Raw genomic sequence first — 19809 nt, 5'->3', positions numbered from 1 at the left:
ATTCAAATCAATGTGTGGATTGTTACTTTAGTGTTTCACAGCTAGCCCGAGCATTATGTGCATTTACATAAATTGTATGCTTTGCACTGCTATGTATACAGTATTATATTCTGTAGGAGCCTTTTCCATGCCTGCATTAATTGGAAACTGGTCACCAACTGCAGCATCCCAGATTGTGTAAAGAGTGAGAAGAACCACATAGTAGTACTAGAAGTGCAAATTTGTTTCATTAGTAGTTGCTGTTTCTTGCAGATAACAAAACTGTGGGTGATGAGACCCTGAACATATGGGCATTGGGAAGTTAGTTCAACAGCACTGAAATGACTGAAGAATGACCAAAATATAAGGAAAAAGCATCTCACATCTTCCATTCACCACAGGCTTTGTCCACCAACAGAGGATTAAAGATTGGTGATCTTCTTAACCGATGGAATGACTTTAGCAGATGAAGAGTTGACTAAACCTGGTCACTTTTTTCCCCCACAATGCATTCCACGTACAGTATGGAATTTGATCTCTCTATGGAATGCCACAAATGTTTTCAGTGAACCTCCCCTAGCAATTCTAATTGACAGAGAAGGATTGCTTTCCATGAAATTCAGCGTCATCCAGAAGATACTGTATGGTAACTATAAATCAATATTATACCTTGGTGATGAAGGAGATGTTGATGGCAAGAAGGCCACATCTGGTTCCAGGAAGATGCTGTCCTTGTGATTTTTTTTAAAGATGGTTTTTATTTTGGAATATGTATGTATGTATGTATGTATGTATGTATGTATGTATGTATGTATGTATGTATGCTCTCATCAGCTAGCCATACCCTTACTGGGAATCGAACCTGGGCTGTATTACATATCAGGCAGTTGTATTAGCCACTAAGCCACAGGCTCTCTTCCTTTATCAGCTAAGCCAGGGAAATAGGTATGTATTGTGTCACAACCCCTGGTATGCCCAAATATGGGAGGGAGCATACTGCTTCCCTTTTCTGTCTTTCGGCTCACCCTAGGAGCCATCCAGGCAGAAAGCCATTTTTTATGTTGCCTTTGTTACATTTGTGTTGCATTTGTGCTGATAAATAAATAAAGGGAGACTAGTATAGATCTATTTCAAGCTATTTAGCTCTCGTCAGCTAGCCATATCCTTACTGGGAATTGAACCTGGGGTGTATTACATATCAGACAGTTGTATTAGACAGACACACACACACACACACACACACACACACACACACACACACACACATATGTATCCTTGGTTCAGGACGATGAAATTATTGATGCAGTTCCCTGTAAAGGAACAATGTGGCAATTACTGTCTGTCTTTAGAAGGCTTCTTTCTTGTTAGCTGATGAGGAAGCAGCATGGCACCCAATCCCAACAGGTTTGGGGTCTTCTTGGTCCTGAAGATCTGCTTTAGCTTGTTCCCTCCACAGTCAGTCAGCCACTGGAATTCTGCTAAATATTTGCGTGTCTTCTTGTGGCCTGCCAACACAAAACCCCTTTCTGTTCAACATTGGCAGCTATAATATAGCGGTGCTGTGAAACCCCTCATAAAAGGCAGGTGTAAAAGCCACTCTGAAAACAAAACTAAATATTTCAAAATCGTATTGATTTTGTCTAATAATCTATTTTGTTATTGTACTATAAGTTGTGGTAGTGCACCAGTTAGAATGCAGAATTGCAGGTTAATTCTGCCAACTGCTGGCAGTTCAATTCTCACCGGTTCAAGGTTGACTCAGCCTTCCATTCTTCCAAGGTGGGTAAAATGAGGACCCAGATTGTTGGGGGCAAGAGGCTAACTCTGAAAACTGCTTAGAGAGGATTGTAAAAAGCATTATGAAGCAGTATATAAGTCTAAGTGCTATTGCTATTGCTTATTAAATTCCAACCAGCTTAAAGAGGTTCCTTAATTTTCCTCCTCTCCTCCTCCTTTTCTCTTGGCCGCATTACAGCCACATCAGGTAAGTTAAGATAACAAAGGATGGCTGGTCCCAAATCATAAATCGGTTGGTGTTTACTCCAGCAAACGGGCCCAATCTCTAACCTCTATGTCACTCATTTGCTAGTTCATTAAAGAAATCTGACCAGGGTCACCTTATAGAGGAGATGACCAGCAGAAAATAATAATAAATAAATGTAAATAAATACTCAATGGGCGACCCTCTTTTATGGACCAGAGGTTGGATAAGGAACTCTGCATTGATGGAGAAAAAATGTGTAACTTTGCCACTGGCTTTATGAAATCCTATTCCTCCCCTTGCTGGGAAAGTCCTCCTTCCATCAGCTAACATAGCTAGGTAGTATATTTCTCTGTTCACACTACTCAATAATGTAAGGCAGGTGAAAAAGTGTATACCTCGCTTGTGTCCCATGATGCGTTGTGTTGCATTCGTTATGAGGAAGAGAGAATAAAGAGACACAAAGGGGCTGACATTCCTTATTTCTTGAAGAATCTAGTTAGTGGAACAACCGCGAGGGAGGGCTATTGGATTCACCTCTGACTTCAGGGCTTCCCAGAGGTCTCTCGCTCGCTGCACAGAAAAAAGAAAACTGGACTTCACTCTAATTCAGGAGGGCTTTGGTTATGTTCCTAGATATTGATCCTGATGCTGTTGATATAGATGGTTGCCCAGGAGGTGACAGATTTTTTATGTATGTAATGATCTTCTCCTCTTTTGATTTGCTTCCATCACAGATTTACCATTTCCTTGCCAAAAACAGCCAAGGTGAGTCAGATGAATAATAAATGATTTTGTAAATAAGCTGCACATGGAGATGATTATTACCTGTTTTGAAACGATTGGTCTCAGGCTGGTTCTAGCCAATCGTGACAAAACTGTAATGAGAAGGAGACCAACCAACTAAAGGGCAAAAGCTTTATATTCTATATTTGGAAATTCATCATATGTGCCTAAATCAGGGACAGGTCTCTGACCATGCACAGGTTAAAGGCTGCAATGGGGAGGGGGGAAGCTTTCAAAGCATAGCAAATAAGTAATATCGATATTTATAATTTTATGAATTAAATCTTCAAATTACATTTCACCTATATATTTAATAATATAGTATAAAAGTAGAATGACTGTTGTAGCATCACACAGATGTACAAACACAGGCACACATACCTGCCTGTCTCCATTTCTCCATCATGGGAAGCATTGTGGGTTACAATGACAAGGGACCGGGCTTGTGCAAGTTAGAATAGACTGTGACAATTAGGATATCAGAAATGCAAGGGAATACAAGAAGAAACAATAAATCATCTCTAGAATTTAGAATCAGAATAGAGCTGGGAGGGACCTTAGAGGTCTTCTAGTCCAGCCTCCTGCTTCTATACCATTTCAGACATGTGGCTGTCCAATCTCTTAAAAACCTCCTGTGATGAAGCACCCACAACATCTGAAGGCAAGCTGTTCCATGTTCTCATTGTTAGGAAGTTTCTCCTCATTTCCAGGCTGCTTCTCTCTGGAGCTGCTATGCTGCTATAATGTGTGCCCCCACCCTCCAGTCCTTCTTTTCTCTAGACTAGTCAAACCCAAATCTTTTTTGTAATGGGGTAACCAAAACTGTATGCAGCAGTTTTATCACACGGGGTGGGATTCAGCCGGATCAGACCGGTTTGGGTGAACCAGTAGATCCGGCGATCAGCTGGCCCCACCCTCTTACCCCTGCCCTATTCCATCCTATATTTCCTTTGTTTGAAGCCAAGATGACTGGTGTGGATTGCCGCGTCTCAGCTGTTTTACTCACCGGGGCTGCAGGAAAAGGTACGATTTAGTGCTGATTTCAAATGCAATGTGTGCGCAAAGCAAACTGGTTGTTACACCGGTTGAAACTCACCACTGTTATCACAATATAGTGTTTGAAAAATATTTTAAAACATCTCTGGAGGTTTTTTTTTCTGAATATAAAGGGTTCAAGAACTCGGTTCTTCATCTTTTCAAGAAAGCACCATGGTTAGACTCAGCATCATTCTTGAACCATGATTCAGGAGGACTTTGGTAGAGGGAACAGTGCCATCTACAGTGCTGAAATAGTGAAAAAGTGTGTGCGTGCGCGCACACACACACACACGTATACAAAACTGTAACATTTCTCATAAAATACAGGAAAAACTACTTGCCCATAATAACTCAGAAAATTAAGGCTAAGGAAGAGGAAGAAGATATTCACCTAGGTTAAAATGTTTTCAAGCCCCTAATATAAGAAATACGAGGTCAATGAAAGTGGCAACAAGAATTGTTCAAGATGCCCAGAGAAATTTATTGACCAAAAGAGGTGGGGATGGCGGGGGCAGAAATTACATATATCTTTTACCTTCTTCTTGTTCACAAAAGATCTGAGATGAAAATCCAAAGCAGACATAAATTTCCCAAGAGGTAGAGGAAAGTTATTGAAGGAAATCAAGATCATGTCAGATCTGTTTCTCGAGAAATTAGAACCTCAGAAGACTGAGAAATCTTCAGTTAGATTAGGCCACTCAGAAATATTAAAGCAACTCACAAACAGCGCAGAAATACAGCAGAGGAATAAGGGCAAATTTTGCAGAAAGTCAGCACTCCTTGACATTTATTTTATAAAGCTTTATGTTACTTATAGATTGGAGATAGTGATGCAGTCGGGACTGGGAAATGGAAAGATTTCAGCACTGGGTGGGAATTTCCCCTGAAGGTTCTTGGAGCAAAGGCTATCGCTATCATGCTGGACTATAGAAAATATATTGATGGAGGCTTTTTTCATAAATAAGGCATACGTTGGTTCTATATTTCTACCGTGTCTAAAACATAAATAGAAAATTTATATTATTTAGCACCAGGGTAATCTGACTGCAAAAATCTAGATGACTACAAGATTAGGGGTTCCCATGCTAGCTGGGGAATTCTGGGAGTTGAAGTCCACACCTCTTAAAGTTACCAAGTTTGGGAACCCCTGGACTAGATGACCACAAAGAGATACAGGGAACACTTTTCACCCCACTGCTGGTCTTCAGGTCTTCAGGATTATTGTTATCCTGTGGACCTTTGAATCAGCCTTGACTCTTAGTGACTGCCTGAACTAGTCCCTGGAAATTTCTTAACAAGATGTCTGAGATGGTTTGCTACATTGCTGTCTACCTACAACTGAGAAAGAGTGAATAGCCCAGGTCACCCTACTGGCTTTGAACCTAAGGAGGGACTTGAACTGACAGTCTCCTGGCTTCTATGCTGATGACTTAACCACTACAGCAAACCAGCTCTTGGGATTCTCTGCCTAATTTTATCCAGACTTAGTCAGACTTAAAGTGTTCCCTGAAAATAATCAGTTCCCAGAAGTGGTATTCAGCAGGTTCTGGCCAGTTCTGGAGAACCGGTAGCAGAAATTTTGAGTAGTTCGGAGAACTGGTAAATCCTACTTCTGACTGGCCCTGCCCCCATCTATGCTCTGCCTCCCGAGTCCCAGCTGATCAGGAGGAAATGGAGATTTTACAGTATCCTTCCCTTGGAGTAGGGTGGGAATGGAAATTTTGCAGTATTCTTCCCCTGCCATGCCCACCAAGCCATGCCTTGCCCACCAACCCATGCCCACAGAACCATTAGTAAAAAAATTTGAATCCCACCACTGGTTCTCTCTCTCCCTACTCTTTGGTCTGGAAGAGAAGTAAGAAAGCCCCACTAACTCTGGACTGACTTTATGCATACCTTGTTTCATCTTTATTCTCTTTTGGCATACCGCCTGTTCTTTTAAAACAAACATTGGATTTGACAGAAAATTGTTTACCCACTGCCGATTTATATAATTTACTAATATGAACTTTTTCAAAGCTGTTTCCTATGTAGTATCAATAATACCCCCGGGTGAGGTATTACGAAGAAAATTAGCATATTTTTTTCCCTTAGTCACTAATTAATTGGATAGATTTTAATCGTTTACTGTGAGCTACTTTTGATGTTAGGTAGGAATGTTAGGAGATACTGATGCATTTAGCTGTTGGCCTGCCAGTGTAGGAAAGAAAAAAATGATTAAGTACACAGAGAGTAAATTACACTAATTGCATGTAATTATGTTAGTTATTCTATTAACTGTATTTTATTAAATCAAATCAAAGTTCATTCTGACCCCACCCGTGTCTTTCTTCTAGCTCTATACATTACTGGAGAACAACTACTCATAGGTCGGCTACAACTCTGAGGCCGTGGAAAATTACATACTCCTGCTCTAAGTGGTTACTGGGACACTTATTTAACCAAGCTGGGGTCAGTTCTCAAGTTTTACAAAAGCATGAATTCAGCAAAAATATAATGTATACATGTCTGTGCATGTTCCATGTTACTTACAGCATTCAGCAGAGACAAGGTTGCAGGCATTCCTCTATTTATTAGAAGAGGTAGATGTGTAACAATGGCGACCTTCCTCAGAAAAGATCATTATTGTAGAAAATTCCTTCCTTCCCAGGATTTATATGACCACTTCATTCATACAATGCCTCTAGTTTGTTGCAGAAAATGACAGGCTTTGACTTCTCAGGATGCAGGAAAAGTTTATTTGGCTGCCAGGTTCAGAAAGCTAGCACATGGCTAACATTGTAAATTCTGAACAACCTTCATTATCGAAGCACACATTCTTATACATTCTCAAAAGCAGCGCAACACGGAAATACTTAACTCATTTCCTATTGGTTATTTTGGGGAAAAAGCCTTATAAGTAGATGGGGGTCTTACTTCTCCTTTTGTTACAGGTATGGACGACGTGTCATTAACGAACTTTAATTGAACCTTGTGGTTTGGACTTTTGACATAGGGACGTTGGCTAGAACATATTGTGGTTAGAGGCTGATGACATTTTCCTGTTCCTTTAAGCAAGCTTCTAACTGTCCCTTTTATACCACGTCTTCATTCTTATATTTTAATTCATATTTTATTCTACTTTAAGGTGGCTCACAAAAATCTATAAAACATCATTAAAACCAAAGGCATTCTTCTCCTCAGGTGCCAGACCAAACATCCTTACAGCTCAACCACTCTCCAAGCCCAATGCTTGGGAGAATAGCCACTTTTTCACTGCCCTCCAAAAGGTTAAATGAGTAGGGATGTTCTGGATCTCAGGTAAGAGGCTGGACCAAAGGACAGGAGCTACCACTGAGAAGGCACTGAGGCCCATCAGGTGGCAATAGTTCAGAGATCCTGGAACATGCCCACCTTATTTAACAGTGTAGAGTGGGCAGATGCTCTCAAATAACCTGACTCTGTGCCATGTAGGACTTTAAAAGTGGTAACCACTATTTTGAATAGAAAGCAACCTGGAAAGCAACTGGAAACCAGTGCAGCTCACACACTATAACAATGGTGTTACACAGGTGAAGCATGGGATATCCCAAACAGCACATGTCTCTGCATTCTGGACCAGTTGCCAGTTCCAGATAATCTTCAAGGGCAGCTCCATGTACAGCACATTGCAGTAATCCTCCCTTCTTCCCTCCCTCCCTCCATCCATAAAATTTAATAGGCATCATATTTTATTGTTATTGCTGTTTATCTCCCTGAGGATGTTACCAATATTGACTGATGAAATGCAACCAATATGGGGACAAGAAATACATTAATTAAAGAAGAACCAAAGTTTTTACTATATCCAGCTTCAAAATCTTTTTCAGCAGCCAGAATATTCTGCACAGGAAACACTATGAAAGCAAACAGTTGGGAAATGAGTATAGGGAGTCCCTGACGTACGACAATAATTGAGCCCAACATTTCTGTTGTTAAGTGAGACATTTGTTAAGTGAGGTTTGCCCCACTTTACGACTTTTCTTGCCTTGGTTGTTAAGTGAATCACTGCAGTCAATAAGTTAGTAACTCAGTTGTTAAGCGAATCTGGATTCCCCATTGACTTTGCTTGTTAAAAGGTCACAAAAAGTGATCACCTAACCTTGGGACAGTCGTAAATATGAATCTGTTGCTAAGCATCCAGATTTTGATCAAGTAATCATGGCGAATGCAATAAAGGTTGTAACTGTGAAAAACTATCATAAGTCTCTTTTTTCAGTGCCTTTGTAACTTTGGTCACTAAACAAACCAGTGTAAGTCAAGGAATACCGGTATAGAATGACAGTGCTCTGTGTATTTCTATAGGGGTTAAATTCAAGAGATCCTGTCTCCATTGAATCAGTACATATTATACTATGTAATTAAGTCATATCCATATGTCCTATTCAGAATATCAAATGACATTGCACTAAGTTCCCCCCCCCCCGCCTTTTGTTGTAATATTATAAATCTTGGCACACTGTGTTATTTCAATGCAGTAATATTCCTTCCACTGTGAGAATCTCACTATTCTTGCATCATTAAACCCACTTTCTTTTGAAAAACTCCTCATCTCCGAAATGGAACACCGGGCAGGCAGGAACAGGTAAACATCTATGGAAGGCTTCTAAGCTCCAATGTTGAATTGCAGCATGGCAGTGAAAACTGTGTTTTGTCTTGCAGGAAATCCTCTTCAACTGAGGGGGGAAGCATGTCAACTCTGAAGCTGGCCTTGCTGAAGCCATCTTGGAGCTTCAGTGCTGCCACACTGGAGCTGAGGGATATGGAGGGGGGATTAGAGATAGCTGTAGTTGGGTAGTCAAAATAAAATACTTTCTCTTGGGAACCAAGGACGTTCTCATGCCTGGCCGGAGGAAGGAGGAGTGATGTCCTCGGGCCACCAGATGGTGCCTTGATTGGACCATGTGACTGATTGTTTGAGGTTGAGGGGAAAACCTTTACTTTTAAATAGGTGAAAACCGTGGGACTCTTCAGAATCGGTTTTCACCAGATTTGTGCCAATACGATATATTCAATAAAGCTATTCTTTAAGGAATTCACCTGCCCGGGAGTTTTGCTTAGTATGGGTCTATTACTTTGAATCCTGACATTTCTGATGATCCTTCAGAAATGCCCAAGGCTTTTGTAACCCTCTGAATGTTGAGTGTTGTCTGAAATTGGGAACTGGGATCCTCCCCCCTTGAAGTCCTCCTGCAAAGATCTACCTCATTCTCTTATGACAAAGAGATTCAGAATCCATTGCTATAGAATTATATATTACTGTTACGTGCTTCGTCTTTACTGTAAGTCCACTTTTTAACTTGTAAGTGCAAGTGACCTATATCAAGGACTTCTGATTGATTGTTCCTCATTGATCTTGCTCTACTTAGAACGGCTTAGAATCAGCCATTTCTTATTTCAATTCAAACACAGCCCCAAACCTCTTAAGGTATATCATTGAATGTCACCCAAAACCCAGGTAGACGCACACACGCCATTTGTACATGTAAATGTTCCTGCTAGTTGTAAGAAAACACCCACTCTCTAGAAAACCAGAATAAATAATAGGAGCTGCGAGTTCATGGAAAACTCCTCTTTAAGCCCTGGCTCAAATCTTAAAAAATACTGTATGTGGTAATAAATGATGGACAGAGGCATTCCATTGTGGAAGGGGTGTGATCTTTTTATCATGTTAAAAGAGAAATAATTTGTGGAACTCTTTTCTGAATGGAGTAACTTGACCTGGATTGTGCTTCCCTGTTGCAATTTTTTTCTTCTTTCCCCAGCTCTGCCAAATATATAGGATACAAGGCTGCTTTAAGCTCTTTTTCTTTGCACTGTCTACCCTAGCGTACAGGGAGGCGGTGGCTCAGTGGCTATGAGCTTGTCGATCTGAAAGGTCGGCAGTTCGGCGGTTTGAATCCCTAGCGCCGTGTAACAGAGTCGGCTCCTGTTACTTGTCCCAGCTTCTGCCAACCTAGCAGTTCGAAAGCATGTAAAAATGCAAGTAGAAAAATAAAAAACCACCTTTGGTGGGAAGGTAACAACGTTCCGTGTGCCTTCGGAGTTTAGTCATGCCGGCCACATGACCACGAAGATGTCTTCGGACAGCACTGGCTCTTCGGCTTTGAAATGGAGATGAGCACCACCCCCTAGAGTCGGGAATGACTAGCACATATGTGCAAAGGGAACCTTTACCTTTACTTTTACCCTAGTATAAAAAAGAGAGGCTTTTTTGTTTTTCCCCCAGAGCTTGCAGTAGCCTTTATTCTCTAAATTGATATTCCCTATTTCTCCTCTTCGCTTCCAAATTATACTCTCCCCCTCATTCTTTTCTACAGATATACGGGGGAAAGTTTTTTTCTCCACCCCCTTCCCAAGTATTAGAGAGAGATCTCTGTTCGCTAGAAAATCAGTTCCAGGAAGCCCCAGCACATCTGCAACATAAAGGTGAGGCTTGAAAACAATGAAATCCAAGGTGGCACGGGGAGGTATCATCAGAGCGAGCAAACCGATGTGGGTTGGCAGCCTCTTAAAAGCAGAAGCTATAACGGAGAGCAAAGCAGGGAGTCTTAAACTGAGAACGGAGGGCAATCGACTCCTAATGGAAACGTATGCAATATTAAATGAAATTGCAGTGCACCAACTTCCTAAGGTGACACATGGGACCGAAGATTCCACCTACCATGGGATCCATTTGGAGCCATGGTGCAGGGGGATCAGGGAAGGAAGAAATCAACTGCGCCCCAACTGAACTCTGCTGAATGGCAGTGGGGGGCTCCCCGTTCATGACGTGAATGAAATATTTACTTCTGCCTATTTAGTAAGGCTCCTTCTCAAGTTTCAAGGGAGAAGACAGTCAAGAGGGAGTTTCTCTACGCCGATTAAGTAGAAGTGTAGGAACAGGAGAGCCATTCCACAGCCCAGCTCCTGCAGGAGGCTCTCGGCTAAAGACCTCGATGGGTCTGATTTTAATGAAGAATCAAATTGCATGAGCTGGACTTCTGACATACCTGAGAGCAACCCGCCAGGCCCTGAAGTCTTGAATTCCCCGCCAAGAAAGGAAATAGGTGTGCAGCACATTTCCTGCTGGGTGATATATTCGGCTTATCAAGAAACTCAAACTGAGCTGCGATGGGGAAGGGTGATGAGTTATCCACACGTTTGTTTGTTTTTTTTAAAAAGAAAGTAAGTCACTGGTGACAGACGTTTGCCAGCTCAGGAAACACCAGGACACATGCCCAGCTTACTCTTTCCACGGTTTTCTAACTTTACTGTGTTCTAATGTGCATTCACCGTTGCATTAAAATGCTTTACACAAATCAGCTCTGTTTATACATCGCCTTCGCCGATCTATTCTTCTTCTTTTTTTGTACAGTGGTGTGCGTAAAACACTGCTTTATCTATAACCAAATTCAGAGTATTTAGATTGAGTCCAAACAAAAGCCCATTCATCCAAATCCTATAGACGCGCATGAGAGGCTTGTAAGGAGGACATGAGGGCAGTGTGTCTGTGTGTGTGTGTGTGTGTGTGTGTGTGTGTGATTTTTTTTACCGAAATGTCTTAGTTTTTGTGTCCAAGAGTTACAGCATTCCAAAGAGCAGGGTTTTTTTTTTCATTCCATTTCGGATATTGGTTTAAACTTTCTCTATGCTGTAAAATCATCAAGATCAAACTCATGGAATAATTCTTAGTGGATTTTTGTTTTCCTTTGTTTGATTTTGTTTCGTTTTTGCCTCTAATGAAATACTTCTGAATGCGGTCAATGTGGACAAGAAATCAGAAAGTAATCCGCCACCCCCCCCCAAACATATCTATCTTGTGATCAGACTGGCTGTTCTGTGTGATTTGCCTTTCTCGTTTCATTCCTTAAACTCATTCATTCAGCATATACTTGATATAGTTTAAGATATACACTTGGAAGAAGCGGGTGGATGTGTTTGCAAAGTAACTAAAGATAAACCATCTTCGCCTGCATGGTCATTTCCAGAAAGTAGATAGACTTGTATATGGAGAAGTTGGAAATGTGCCTGCTGATCCGATCTCATCATGCCTTTTGACTTGAAGAACATCCGCAGCTGCTGAGATCTGCTCTGGAGTTCTGCTGAAGGACATCACTGTTCATATGTCACAATGCTTTTTCTCTGCTGTACCTGAATCTGTCCCCTGCTGCTCTCTCAGATTTGTTCACTCAAATGAATTAAGCACATTGGCTCCGTCAGCTGGGAAACCTATCTAGACAGAAACCTACATTGCATTGCAAACCAAAATCCGGTATGCCTTCCCTGAACCATTGAAAAAAAGAAGATAGACAAGTTAGAAGAGCTATGCAAGGATGGGTATTGTCAAGGGTGGGATTCAACCGGTTCGGACCGGTTCGGGTGAAACGGTAGCTCTGACGATCAGCTGGGAGCGAACTGGTTCGCTCCGACGATCAGTTGGGCCTCCCAACCAGCCCCTTCTCTATCCTGTCCTTTATTTCCTGCTTTCTAGCTCATCTCAATCGCGCAGTACAGCTGATTTCTCCCTCCCCCCCCCCCCAAGCTGTTTTAGTTATCATTGTTGATTTGGAAGGTAAGCAGCTGAGCTTCTAAATACTCCATTTTTACACACATGTGCACAAAGCACACAATCACAAACCAGTTGTTCAACCAGCAGCATCCCACCACTGGGTATTGTACATACAGATGGTCCTCGACTTACAACAGTTTGTTTAGTAAACAGTTTGCTTCATTTGTTCAGTTACAACAGTACTGAAACCTGTGACTTATGATTGCTTTTCATCGTTATGACCTTTGCAGCATCTCCATGACTAGGTGATCCAAATTCAAATGCTTGGCAACTGGTTCATATTTATGACGGTCGCAGTGTCCGGGGTCATGTGATCACCTTTTGCGACCTTCTGAGAAGCAAAATCAATGGGGAAGCCGGATTCACTTAACCAGGTTACTGCAGGTAAACCCCCCCCTTGATTCACTGAACAACAACTGTGGCAAGAAAAGTCGTAAAATGGGGCAAAGTTCACTTAACAAATGTCTCATTTAACAACAGAAATTTTGGGCTCAATTTTGGTTGTAAGTTGAGGACTACCTGTATTTGGTTCTTCAACATTCTCCCATTGGAAATTAGAACCATCTGTGCCTTCTGGACCACTAACAGCATATCAAATTTTTCTTTTCTTTTTTTTAATTGAAAAAGTTTTACACAAACAAATTTCCCCCCCCCCCCCACCATATAATGTAAATCACATACAACTACTGTACCCCCTCCCCTCCCGTCTTAAAAAAAATTCTCATTCAAATATTGTACCAAATACTGTACCCCCCTCCCCCATCTTAAAATAGATTTCTCATTCAAATATTGTACCTAAACATATATAAATCCTAATATAGGTTTCTCTTAAAGTAGCGATATTTCATTAATCCCATCTTCTAGATTAGTAATGCATATATATTTCCCCACCCTCCACCCTAACCCTCCCCCACCTCCCAATCAAACCCACCCCCCTGACTTCCGCTATACACCACTCTATACTTTAGATGCACTTGGTAAGTAACTACATAAATGTCATAAACTTTCTAACATTTTGTTTGTTTCAAACATAGCAAATATGGGTTGTGGACCTCTGGCCCTACAGTTAACCTCACTGATAGCTCTTGTCCTTTCTGGTGGATTCTGCAGTTAAAAGGTTTAGTTAGCAATTGGATGTTGGAGTGTCCCGTTTCTGTTCTTATTCTCCTTTCTGATGCATGCATTCTGTTACAGAGGTGGTATTTAGCAAGTTCTGATCAGTTCCGGAGAATCGGTCGCAGAAATTCTGAGTAGTTTGAGAACCTGTAAATACTACCTCTGACTGGCCCTGCCCCCATCTATTCTCTGCCTCCCAAGTCCCAGCTGATCGGGAGGGAATGGAGATTTTACAGTAACCTTCCCCTGCCACACCCACCAAGGCATGCCCACCAAGCCACACCACGGCCACCAAGCCATGTCCACAGAACCGGTACTAAAAAAAATTAAAGTTCACCACTGATTCTGTAACTCATCTGTGACAGCCCCCAAATAACAACATAAATAATGAACCAAGTTTATAGATGAGCAAAGTACCCATTTCCCCCATCAAAATCCATTTTGAAAGCCTGATTTCTTTTTCAGTGATTTGTCATTATGTTTGTAGGATCTAATGAATGCTTACCTGGACTTGCTGGGATGAGAGATCATTTACGCTGTTCATCCCTTCTCATACAAAATGGCACCTTCTTCCTGCTGAGAACAAACTCTAATTACAACAGTTAGAAAAGTCTTATATGCAACATTTATTTCTTACGTCTTTCCCTTCATTTTCAATCACCAAGGCTACAGTTCAGCGCTGGGAGGATATCAGTATTTTCATACTTGCATGCTGATTTCCCAGAGGTAGTTTCTCTTATATTATAAATAGCAAGAGAACTGTTCTGTTAGAAGGAAGGAAGGAAGGAAGGAAGGAAGGAAGGAAGGAAGGAAGGAAGGAAGGAAGGACCTTCTAATATTTAGTAATGCTCCCCCTTTTAAGTGGAAATGTATGTTGTTTTACTTATTTCAGAACATAGTAAGATTATGATTCTTCATTTGTATTGGGTGGGACCCCAGATTTCTAGCCCCAAAATCTGTCTGTCTGTCTGCCTGCCTGCCTGCCTGCCTGCCTGCCTGCCTATCTATCTATCATCTATCTATCTATCATCTATCTATCTATCATCTATCTATCTATCTATCTATCTATCTATCTATCTATCTATCTATCATCTATCTATCTATCTATCTATCTATCTATCTATCTACAGTATCTATCTATCTATTTGCATAAGGGAGGGGCAGGGTATCTTCCTTCTTTAAGCAGGTGTCTTATTTCAAAATATTTCATGAGAAGATGTTACTTGACACATCCAGATACTAAGACTGGAGTGAGATATTTTTTCTGGCATAAGGATAAATATTTTGTAATCCAGATTACCTTGTACTTCAAAGAAACTAAGCTTCCAGCAAAGCCAAATGTAAATTTCACCAACCTCATGGTTTTTCCAGATGGGTTAAATTACAATTGCCACCAAAAATTAAGCTCGTTTGGTGGCAAATAAAATTGAAGGAAGAACCCCAATTATCCTTCTAACTGTAAGAGAAATCAATGTTAAGACTGCGGCTGAAATGTTACCTGATGGAAATTGTGTAAACATGACACTTAACTGTCTTTGGCCACAATTGTGACATTATTCAAGTGTGGCAATTTCTATCCACATATCTTCTTCAGTGAACTGAAAACAACTGCACCATGCATAATTCTCTTCATTGGGACCATTCTTTGTGGCCAAGTATGGACAACACAGCCAATACTCACAACTTTACAAAACAGGCAGAAGCTCCAGTGGTAGAATTTAATGGATTGGAGAACTCTATGAAAAGAACTATATCAGATGCCCATGCAGGAGGCATAAAAGAAATAAAGAGGCTCTAGTTTCAGCAGCAGTCTATCACTGAGGGACATATATGAGGGATAGACAGCACGGGTGGGCTGTTTTTCAAACTCTCCAAAATGTGGAGAGGAAATTTGCTTCTATTAACTAGGTTCTAACAAGCCACCTACCTGACTAATAAATTGCCATGCTGATAAATGAAACTTAAAGTGCTTCAAGATGGAGGATCCTAGCATAACCAATTAAGACATCTCTGCAGCTATTCCATCGCCTCCTTCTTAATTAGCATTTCTGTAGTAGCAATTTATGGCATCATCCAATCTAGCTGGGATTATATATTGCCCACAAAAAACGACTTTATCTTGCTGCTGTGACAGCTGAAGGATGCTATAAATTACTGGTTCAGAAATGTTGGGTGGGATTTCTCCATGATGATGGAAGAGAGATGGTGGTAAACATGATTTCCAGAGGAAGGGCCAGAATGAGAACCTTTGAACAGGTTTGAACAGGAAAGGAAATATTTCAGGAACGGACCTGGAAAATTGGAGTAATTATTCCCTGAAAGAATGAGGATTGGTGGAAAGGAAAAGGAATCAGGAAATAGAGAAGCAAGACCTTGTTCTTTCCTGCTACTCAAGTATTCAGATATTCCTGCATAAGTGAATGTGACTGACAAAGACTACGTTTATCTAAGCTCCATGCCTTCACCCAAAAGTATTGTGATTAAAATAAAAATTTGTCAGCCATTCAGTTGTTCTTTCATTTTGTTAGCATTCTTGATATATGGACAATTCAAACAAAGCAATTGTTCCCAGCTTCCAAGGGATAATCTGATCATCTGTATTTTTGCTATTTTTCAGATCCCTCCTTGGTTGTTGAACTAGCTTTCCTTCATTCCAGGAGACTTTTTCCTATGACATTTCTCCACTTTGATGCATGTTCCTGGTATAAATGTTCCTTCTATTGCAGGATTGTCAAACTCAAGGCACACTGGCCGAATCTGCCTGCAGGGTGCTTAGATATGGCCCACAGAGCCACCCTGAAAATAGTGAAGGACCGGCCCGTGGTGCCTCTGCCAGTGAAACGGAGCTCCGGAGGCTGCAACGGGCTCCTGAAACCCTCTCAATGAAAACGAAGCTTGGGAGGGCCGTGTGTGGCCCTCCCGAGCACCGTTTTAGCTGGCAGAGGGTTGCAAGTGGCCGTCACAGCCTCCCGAGCTCTGTTTTCGCTGGCAGAGTGCATAAGTGACATTGAGTTGGCCACCCCCCTGGCCACGCTCATCCAGCTGCCAAGGTCAAACACAACCCTGATGCAGCCCTCAATGAAATCGAGTTTGACACCCTTGCTTTATTGGATATACCTGCGTGACTACACAGACAGAAGCATGGTCAATTTCAAAGCAGCCTCTATAAGCCACCATAAAGCGGATCTCACAGAAATGGGCACATGTGGGAGAGGGTCAGCCATTAAATGTGCCAGTAAATCCTGAACTAATTGAAATTGATGGCTGATCTTCAGGGGCAGCCCTATGTTCAGCCCACTGCAGTAGTCCAACCACACGGAGATGAAGATGATTCATTATTGTTACAATTAAACAAAGCTGAACCTAGTTAATACTTGGATGGGAGACTACCAGGAAATCCTAAAGCTATAGTTTAGATTATAAACAAGAAAGGATCCCAGTAAGAATTGAAACCATTCCTGTACCACTAGTAGGAAATGCCATGGGTGTTCCTATGAGTTCAATTTGAGCAACAAGCTCTATATATACTTATCCATTATGAATGTACATATAAGTCACAGAAATATAGAAATATAGAGTTGGAAGGAACCACAAAAATCAGCCCAATTCTGCAATATGCTGGGAAACAATTCAAACCATCCACGACAGGAGGATTCCAGTCTCTTCTTAAAAAGCTCCAAAGATGGAAAACCTCTGTCTCCATAGATAAACTGTTCCATTTTTATTCGGATATTAATATCAGGAAGTTTTTTCTTATGTTTCAATGAAATCTAGTTAACCATAACTTACAGAATATCCCACAGCCTGTTTAGTTGATTAGTTGATTGTCTCTGATGTCATATTTCATTAAAGACCCAAAGAGAGTTGTGGAAGTATCTGGAATCATCATAAAGACTAAGCAAATGTTGTCATTTCCAATATGAATTAAAGGCTTAATATGTGCCAAGAAATGGTGGACTTTTTAATTCTTTTTTGGTCAGCCGGTGTAGATCCAGTTTGACAGGGGGCCATGCCCACCCCAGCTCAGCGAATGGGGAAAACATTGTGAAACGTCACGTGAAATCAACATAACTCAACGAGTTTGATACCCATGTTTTATGAGATCTAAACAATAACCATCTTCTCTTCCTGTCATGTAGAAAATGCTTGGACAATTATAACTCAGATCTATCAATAGTTTTGTCAGTGTCTTGATTTTGGACAAAATTTATTCTATTGCTCCCTAAGCTCAGTAGCAATGGCTGGGAAATATGAATCTCATGTAACTGAGACTATTGCAGTGTAAGTGAAGGTTACTCCTAAACTACATTGTCACCTAAGCAAGACCTTTGAGAGCTCTACGAAGCAGCACTGCATTTCACTTTGTCCACAGCTCATGGGTAGCAAAGATCAGTGTCTGATATCAAAGGGGGCCATGTCAATGAGAAATCTCATGTACTCACCCTCCTTTTTGCTCCTTTAATATTCTGAGTTCCCGGATAAGCATAGGAAGGGTAGATGGATGGTTCCTTTTATTGGTTCACTTCAGTGCTGAAATTCAAAAAATTTCCCTACCAGTTCTGTGGGCGTGGCTTGGTGGTCATGTGACTGGATGGGTGTGGTTTGGTGTCATGTGCCTGGATGGGCATGGCTTGGTGGTCATGTGACCGGGTCGGTGTGGCTGCACAACTGACTCACACACAATGTAAAAGAAGCTGGACTTCACAAAAAATGGCCCCCACAACAAGCAGGAACCTCACAGACAATCAGGCATAGCTGATTATCACACAGCTGATCATCGGAACTTTTTTAAAAAACTTTTTTTAGTATGTTTTACTATGGGTTCGGGCGAATAGGTAGTAAAAAAATAGTAAAAAAAGTTCCTACGATCGTGCGGCACAGCTGTTTGTTGCGCAGCTGATTGTTGGAACTTTTTTCTACTTTTTAAAGCATTGTTTTACTACCGGTTCGGGCAAACCATAGAATTTTTTACTACTGGTTTGAGCAAACCGGCCCGAACCGGTAGCATTTAACTCCTGGTACACTTTCCGCTTCCCTACCTACTCTATCGAAACACTGATAATAACTGGATAATATGCTTGATTTGAGTCAGTTTTATCTGCAATCTGTCTCCTGCAACTTTCTCACCTTACTCTGAATGAATCCAATGGAAATCATGAGATGGCTTCCAATCCTAAGGAAAAACAACAACAACGAACCCATTAGATGCAGTGAGCAAAAAGGCTCATTATAGTATCGAGTGTGAAGGCAGCTTGGAGGCTTCTGGCTAGATAGATGAAATCCTGCTTCCTCCTGACTTCGTGCAGCAAAGGCAAGTGCAGCCAAAACACTTAGAGCAATCAACTGAAGTTGTAGGGTAAAGTTGTTCCTTTCCATGTTCCATAAATTATTGAACAGTTAATTTCGTCTTTGTGCCTTCAAGACATTCTTGCTTTCGGGATGACAGCTTTATCCATTAAAGCTAACGTGGTGACAGGAGTACAGCGAGTGCTGAGAAGGGGCTGCAGGGAAAGGACGTCCATTCTCAGCTGCATTACCATCACAAAGTGCTAGGACTCATCAGCATCTTAATCAATAAGCAAGAGTCAATTACCGAGGAAGCAGAAGCTTAAGCAGGACCTGATTGCTAGGTGTACATTCAGGCAGCCAAATGGGTTTAATCAAGATCGCCCTCCTGAACAGTTCGGCCAGGCCACCTGAACACGTAAACAGACACATAGAATCAAAAGGTGAAATGTTAGAACTACTTAATACATCCTTAGTAAGACCACACGTGGAATACTGCATCCAGTTTTGGTCACCATGTTACAAAACAGATGTTGAGATTTCGGAAAAAAGTGCAGGAAAAGAGCAACTAAGATGATGAAAAGGCTTGGAGACAAAAACATATGAAGAACAATGCAATGCAGGAACTGGATTTGGATAGTCTAGAGCAGGGGTTTCCAAACTTGGCAACTTTAAGACTAGTGGACTTCAACTCCCAGATGTGCTCAGTCAAACATGTTGGCTGGGGAATTCTGGGAATTGGAGTCCACAAGTCTTAAAGTTGCCAAGTTTGGAAACCCCTGCTCTAGATAAAAGAATGACTAGTGGGGGGAATGGGACATGATAGTAGTATTCCAGTATCTGCCACAAAGAAGAGAGGGACAACTTATTTTCCAAAGCACCAGAAAGCAGGACAAGAAACAATGGATGGAAACTAATCAAGGAGAGAAGCAACCTGGAATGATGGAGAAACGTCCTAACAGTGAGAACAATTAACCACTGGAACAGCTCGTCTTCAGAAACTGTCGGTGCTTCATCACCAGAGGTTTTTAAGAAAAGACTGGACAGCCACCTG

General features: G+C 41.3%; 1 long non-coding RNA gene across 3 annotated transcripts in view; it reads right to left on the bottom strand.

Moving 5' to 3' along the window:
* The window catches only part of LOC309388117, a 60911-nt gene that overhangs the window by 20081 nt on the left and 21021 nt on the right, over positions 1-19809 (bottom strand). For 2 of the 3 annotated variants that reach the window (XR_014174724.1, XR_014174725.1), the window contains exons 2-3: positions 18597-18642; positions 13975-14042 (exon numbers count right to left, since the gene is read on the bottom strand). This is a non-coding gene — a long non-coding RNA (uncharacterized lncRNA). Of the gene's footprint in view, positions 1-13974; positions 14046-18596; positions 18643-19062; positions 19167-19809 lie in introns of those variants that run through there. The other variant, XR_014174726.1, reaches the window with a different exon arrangement.

Source organism: Natrix helvetica (genome assembly GCF_964273705.1).
Source record: "Natrix helvetica genome assembly, chromosome: 2".
Lineage (NCBI taxonomy): Eukaryota > Metazoa > Chordata > Lepidosauria > Squamata > Natricidae > Natrix > Natrix helvetica.
This window is presented reverse-complemented; position numbering and strand designations above follow the sequence as displayed.